The sequence below is a fragment of the Ixodes scapularis genome, unplaced genomic scaffold, assembly GCF_016920785.2.
Source record: "Ixodes scapularis isolate PalLabHiFi unplaced genomic scaffold, ASM1692078v2 PGA_scaffold0__279_contigs__length_252992795, whole genome shotgun sequence".
In the NCBI taxonomy this organism is placed as follows: domain Eukaryota; kingdom Metazoa; phylum Arthropoda; class Arachnida; order Ixodida; family Ixodidae; genus Ixodes; species Ixodes scapularis.
The window spans coordinates 28,547,412-28,554,638 of record NW_024609835.1 but is presented as its reverse complement, the minus strand read 5'-3'; positions in this window follow the sequence as shown (position 1 = coordinate 28,554,638).

Below are 7,227 nucleotides of genomic sequence, written 5' to 3'. Positions count from 1 at the left end.
CCGTCACAATAAATGATGCGGCACCATAATAATAAATATCTTTTGATATGTTGCTTGGGCACCTAACGGCTTTATACAAACACAACACCACCTAAATCGTTCTGGGGTTTTATCCAGGAATACACACCGTCTTTGCTCGAGCTATAGATATACGCTCTTCACAAGAAACGCCACCGCGTCCTCTTGTACGCGGCGCACGCGGATTGTCCAACTTTGATGGTTTCATGTGACAACGCGTCAACGAATGTCACCTGGCACACCCCTACGGAGGACAGACGATTAATTTCGACTACCTAGGGATCTTTCGACGTGTACCAGAGATCTCGGTTACACGGCGATGGGCCTGCATCACATTGCGGGTACCTCGGCCGGGCTCGAGGGAGCCGCCGAAGTTGCTAGTCGCCAACCTTTGCGATGTTGCTCCAGGTCAGGGAGCGCGATCGCGTCCGTAAGACGTAACCATGTAATGTTTGCGTTGAGCATAAAGCGGTACTGCACTGCTCGATCATGCACGAGCCACGGTCATTTACACGCGTGTGTCGGCATTTGCTTACGCGGCGTTCAACGGCGTGTGAAGGGGAAGTTGAAGTCCGGCAGTCAGTTTTCTGTTTAAACACCACCAGGCAAATGTCACCCCTTTCCTCCTCGCCTCCTCCGCTTTTCAGTGACCTCGTTGCTCGTCAGACTAGGCGTCACAAGCCACCTTCTGACCGTGTACGTGTTGCTTGTCCATCTGTTCTGCCTAGCCCTGGTGTCCTTCCCTTTCCGCTTTCGGGACTTGAAGAGCAGCGGAGACCTTGAGCGAATGATTGACAGCCAACAGAGCGCGTGAGTGGCTTTCCGGGTCCACGTGATGACCATGCTCTAGGCCTTCGTGAAGAACACAAGCGGACGTAGCGTAGGAAAGCACCCCCCCCCCCCCCCCCCCCCCCCCCCCCCCCCCCCCCCGCCGGCAAAAAAGACGGACGGAAGCAAGTTGACGCACTTCACTTGGCGGAGGAGTGTCACTTCACGATTTCTGGAGTATCCTATTTGGAGCCGCGTGGCTTGATCTCGGGAAAGTTCGTAGCGGGTCCGAAAAAACGCTCCTTTCAGTTACGGCGGGCGGAGGAGGCTCGTCGTACGTGTCAGGCAGGGGAGTGGAATTTTAGAGCGGAAGCGAAAATTGCTTGAAAATCCCCAGAAGCATCCCCAGGGGGAGCCGCAGAAACGACAACGACGCCAGAATGATAGCGGATTATGCGAGCTCCGAGCTGCCGTCGCGGTGACGCACGTTATGTGGTAGCGTAAATGCAATCGTATTTTTCTGGGCCCCTTCGTCGCAGCGCACTCTGCGTCTGGTGGCAATCAGTTCAGCAAACGACGTTTCATCGACACGCGATATTTCATCGAGAAATCATTCCATCGGCAACTTAGATTAGCTTTTCTTTCTTTTTCTAATAAAGCAGCATTAGGCTGTCGCCGCGAAGCGGCGTGTATGAGTGGGTCAGGTGGGTTAACATTTTTGTAGTGAGCTTCCGAAAACAGCGGCGTAAACGGAGGGGTGGGGGGGGGGGGGGGGGGCGAATGGGTTAACACGCACCCCAGTGATTCTCGCGCCGACGAAATGTCCATACAGCGTGCAATTCACGTCACGAGTGTCGATGAAACGTTTGTGTCGACGAAACGTGTGTCCATAAAACGTTGTCCACGAGCAATCAAGCAGCGTCAAAAGCGCTAGTCACTAACCTTCTCTCTTTATTTTTGACTCAGTGTTGATAGAGCACGTAAATTGACATGATGATCACCATGATGGTGTGCTTTTGACGCACTCCGATTAATCCCATCAGCTCGTAGCGTCGGCTTCGTCGGGAGCTAAGGTGACACGAAGTATAGCTTCGAAGATTACCTGTTCTTGTATTTCCCATGGAGCTTCAACCAAATGTACTCTGTACACCGTCGCTTATGCCCTGACAAGAAGTCTGCGATGTAACGCAGAAAGTTAAAACACATTGCTGGCCTTTCCGTTAGCCGAGATCCTCCCGAAGGTCGCAGTGATTGGCTGTTTAGGTCTTCCATAGGAAAGTAGAGGTACGGCATTTGTAGAGGCTTCATGACTGTACACTTGACGTATACTAGCACATGTATTTAAATATAAGCTCGTTTTCCTCGACAAGTGAAGCACCCGGCACAAACAGGATGCCATAATTTATTCCAGCTGCAACAACTTTTTTTTATAGTTTATAATTTATAGTACACGCTATAGCAAGTTTGCCATTATCGTTTAAAACGCTATAAACTCGAAATATATATTTAAAACGAAATGTGAAAAAACAAAGATGTAACTAAAAAATGAAAACTTAAAACATTATTGTTCTAACCTCTCTTTAATATAGTGGTATATTTAGAAGACATATGGCATAACAATTATTTTATTAAAAGAAAAAAAATAATCTGTTTTGCGTCAGACTGGTAAAACAACATTTCGTTAAGTATTTTATTATTTCAGAGGAAAGCAAATAACAGACTGTCAACAATATCGAAAAACAAAAACAACTCAGAATCGGTACAAAGGGCGATCCAAAAGTTCCGAGACTAATTTTGTGGCGTAAAAAGGGTAGGAAACGCGCTGACGCGTGCTGCCTACTGTTACAGGGCACGTATTTATGCACATATTCAATACTACACCCTAAGAAATACCTGCGCGTCTGCTTACCCGCAAAACACTCGAAGAGTCAATCTCTGCGATCTACGAAATCAGCGCAGTGAATGATGAGGTGAAACATCTGCTCAGACATCAAAATTAGGTCTGCGCTGTGGCATTACTCAATGCAAGCATGACGCTTTGCATTGCGTGATGCCACGGCGCATATTTCATTTTCATGCCTAACGGATATTCCGCCTCATCCTCCGCTGAGCTGACTCCGTAGATCGAAGAGATCGGCTCTTCGTGTGTTTTGCGGGTAAGTAGACGCGCAGGCATTGAAAAAACACCAAAAGGATGCCAATATATGCCAAATCAAACAATCAAAACAGACGCAAGAACGAAGCATGGAGTTATGGAAAGAAAAACCTTTACTGGATTGCTAACAAACTATTACTGCTCATTCAAGCTGTAATAGCTTATTCAAGCTATTATAGTTTGTATAAACCCTACACACTTTTTAATTTAACTTTTTGCTTGGATTGCTTGCTTGATTGCTTTTGCTTGGCTTGGAGCTTGCATTGACATATCATGCTGTACAACATCGACCTGGGCCTCAATTTTTTATATCTTAAACATCGCACTGTAATAAAAACAAAAGATTGAATAAATAAATTACACTTCCATAATGTGAATAAAACTACATAGTACCTGTTACGACTAAAGAAACTACGCGGATTTCTATTACTCCCTGGTGAAAAGAAAAATATCACGTACTTTGGCCCATAGGAATACACAGGAATGCTGGAAAAGTAGACAGGTTGCTGTCTGCTCCAATTTGCAACCGGAAGTCCTCTTATACCGTAGCACCAGCTGAGCCTCTAGCGTTTATTGTAATAACTATATGTTCGAAGGCAGGGACTTGTCATTCACTGCTCTCCTCAAGAGACTGGATGGAACATAGTGCAAACAGGTATGAAGCCAGCGGAAGTAAGCGGCTTGCCCCGGAAGTGAGCACTTGACAGGATTTTGAACTCTTGCGAGTGCTTGTTTGAACAGCGTACAGGGCGCTGGAGTTTTTCTTGTCATCTCAAAAGAGCCTGCTTGTTGCGCAGTAACAGCGCATACAGACCCGAGAAGTATTCTGGGAAGCCTTTGGATGTGAAAAGTTCCAGGTTCGTTCTGATCAGGTGTGCATATGTCCCATGTTCAAATGCCTTATTATTGTTATTTAATACATAACAGGATTATTAAAGCCCACTCAAAGTCCCAAGAAAGCCTAAACCAAAACAGCGACTAGAAAGCCCAGCAGACGCCCGACTTCCGAGACAAGCATCGAACTTCTGGTGGCTTCACCTACGCCAGAATCGGAGAGTGGTGGTGGCATTATGCCAGGGTATTGAACCGAACCCGAACCGTGAATCGAAAACCGCAACAAACCGTTATTTTCACGCGAACCGGAGTTGACCCGGAATGAAATAATTTTTCTCGCTCCGGAGTGGAACCGATATGTTTTCCACGCGAAGTCAGGTTGTGTGGAAAGTGCGGGGCAAAAATACAGTAACCTGAAAAGTAAACCAAAAAATGAAAAAAAAAAAAAATATTTTCGCGCAAACCAAAGTTGAACTGGACCGAAATAATTTTTTTTTTTCGTTCCTGAGCAAAACTGACCAATTCTTTTTGCGGTGTTTGGTTCATGTGGGGAGTCAAAAAACGCAAAAAATTGGTAGGGGTTAGCTCTGTAACGTTCCGTTATCAGGTTTTCACATGACGGTCATCTTCATAATAAATAGAGGTCGTCTCGAGAACTCAAGCGAAATGAGCACAGTACTTACAAATTCTTCTGGATTTCTGGTTTTATGTATTTATTTAACAAATGCCCACATTCGTCCCAACCTTTTCTTGGGCACCGGAAATGGCTTATCGAAGAAAATATAACACTAGGACATTCGTACGTCAGCAAAAGTGATGTTTGGTGGAAAATCGCTGAGTTGGGCTAGTTGGTTTTTCATCACGGACTAAACGCAAAAAAAGTACAAAGAGAGGTATAGACAACACTCCTAGTGTTGTCTATACCTCTCTTTGGCCTTGTTTTTTTTTTTTTTTTTTTTTTTTGGTGGGGGGGGGGGGGGGGGAGGCATTTAGTTTGAGCTTTGTTTGGTCTTTCTTGTCTTCAATTTTGTAGAGCTCTGTGCAATCTACTTTAAACGCTTTGGTTTCATTGTACAACTTATCGGATAAGAAAGCGATACAAAGGCCGATGGATATCTTAGAACCTGCACTAGTTGCCATACTGTGATTCATCTAATCTGCTTTCAAAACAACTCAGCGAATTTAATAATCTCTCCGAAATAAAGTTTAGAACCTGGAAGGGAAGGGGGGGGGGGGGATTAGTGAACAGTTACAACTACAGAAAACAGCAAAACAGCGTCCATCCCTGGTTGCAGAGACTGCAAGGACCAAAACGTTTTCTCCTCAGAAAAACAAACATCAAGGCGCACAGCTCTTCTGAGCATTGCTAGACAACGAGCCTCGGCTTTCAAGGGACGCTAACATGTTACAGTTTTGGGAGGAGAGAAGCGAACTCCATCCAGAACTCTACCCATTGGCGCAAGTAGCCCTGGGACTCTCCGCTACCCAGGTCAGTGTGCATCGAGCCTTTTCTGCACTGAAGTTCATTCTATCGCGTGGTCACAAAACCTCTACACGAGGTTTTGTGACCACGCGCGCGAGTACAATGAAACAAAAACACATCTATTCTGCGAAAAATTCGGCAATTATGAAACGGATACTTTTACGTTAGATATTAATTTTGTATAATTTTTGTTGTTTTGTCTAGGAAAGAAAAGCGTCTGCCGAGGAGGAATGTCTTTCGATGCCGCTCCAGTTGGCTTGCCTTCACAGGGATCACGTTGTTTCTGTATTTCTAGCGCAGTTCGTTGTTCTTACTTTACATGACGGACGAGACACTTGAAATAGCCCGCCACACAGCTCCGGATGCGTGCACCTTGGCACGTACGCCATCCGAGTGCACAGTGATGGGCCGTGTAAAACCAGTGTTGGTGCTAACGCGTTACAAGTGACGGCGTTACCGGTAACATAGCAATGTACTTGTTACATTTTCAAAAGAGAACGAGCAACGTACTTACGTTACTTCTTTCGAGTAAAGGGTAACGTAGTTACGTTATTTCTTGCATCTTCTTCCCAAGACCTCGAAGAAAGAAACACTTAAATTTGTTTTGTGTTTTTGTACTTCGTTTCACCTGAAGTCCAGACGCAGCCCACGCTTCAAGCTGATGGAACCAATCAGACACCGTCAAAAGGGCACCATCGTGGTGTTCATCTTGTTTCTGTACTTGTTCTATCATCGCTGAACCAATCATAAACAAAAAAGGCCCAGTGACTGTGATTTCCTCGACGCTTAATTGATCTCATTAGCTCGTAGCGTCGGCTGCGTCAAGTACTTAAGCTGAAACGAAGTATTGGCGCCAAGTCATTTATATTGTACTCGTTCCCCGGGAGATCGGTGGCTGAGTGAGCTAGCGCACACCAGCTCGGACCACGTGGTGCGAAAGCTCGCGCTGCAGAACCCAAGGGTCCTGGGTTCCATCCCCACCCTTGCCCGTTTCGATCTGGAGGAGCATCGTACCGGCGTGCGGTCGGTGTATCACTACTGCGTGGTGCACGTTAAAAACCCCAGGTTAGCAGTTCTACTGCACTGGCTAAATTTCTCATCTACTGCGAGTGACTCGTCGCAACTTTGAAATGGCTGACCAACTACAGGCTGTCTAAATATCCGCACAACGCCCAAATATTTATTCGTTCCCCATACTTTCCAAATTCTGCATGTCTTTTACTCGGGCAGAAAGTCCCACTTTAGAAGAACCCCGACGCCCACGCCCTTTGTTCCAGTGTCAAAAAACGCTGCAGCGAAAAACAAAACAGCCCTGTTACCTCCAGTTTATCAATAAAAGTAACGTGTGCTACTTTTTATATTCATATATATCTAGTGGTAACTGTCAAGCGTTCCTTTTATTTCGCTGTAACGTAACCAAGAAAAAAGGCTTCACGAAACGGCTCGACGAGCTCTTGGCCCCCCAACTGCATTCTACAGCAGTGACAGGGCGAGAGAAGAAAATTTGAAAAAAAACACACCCGCACACCAAAAACATTAGTCGTCTACAACAAAATGGCACATAAACGCACGCCACTCTTTCATGTTGATGGTATCTACATGAACATCATTGTGAACAAAACATTTAAGCAGTTTAGGTCATCTGTAGAATAAAATTTCTTTCCCAAATTCTTAATCGGCAAGTAGGTACATTCCAGTATTCAGGGTTTCAAAATTGTTCATGGGGAACGCGTTGGTTTGAACCAGGCAGTTCAATTACGCAAGTACGGTTACTGAACAATTCACGTTCATACTTTGTAGAGAGCTATAATTATACATATTGTAGATACTTAATATATTATACATTCTGAACATGTTTTCTGAAGTACTTCCCTTGTTAATTTATCTTTTTAAATACTCAATATGATGGTCCCATGACATGTTTTGTGAAAGCACAGCGCCAAGTGTTTTGAACGAGTCAAACAATTCA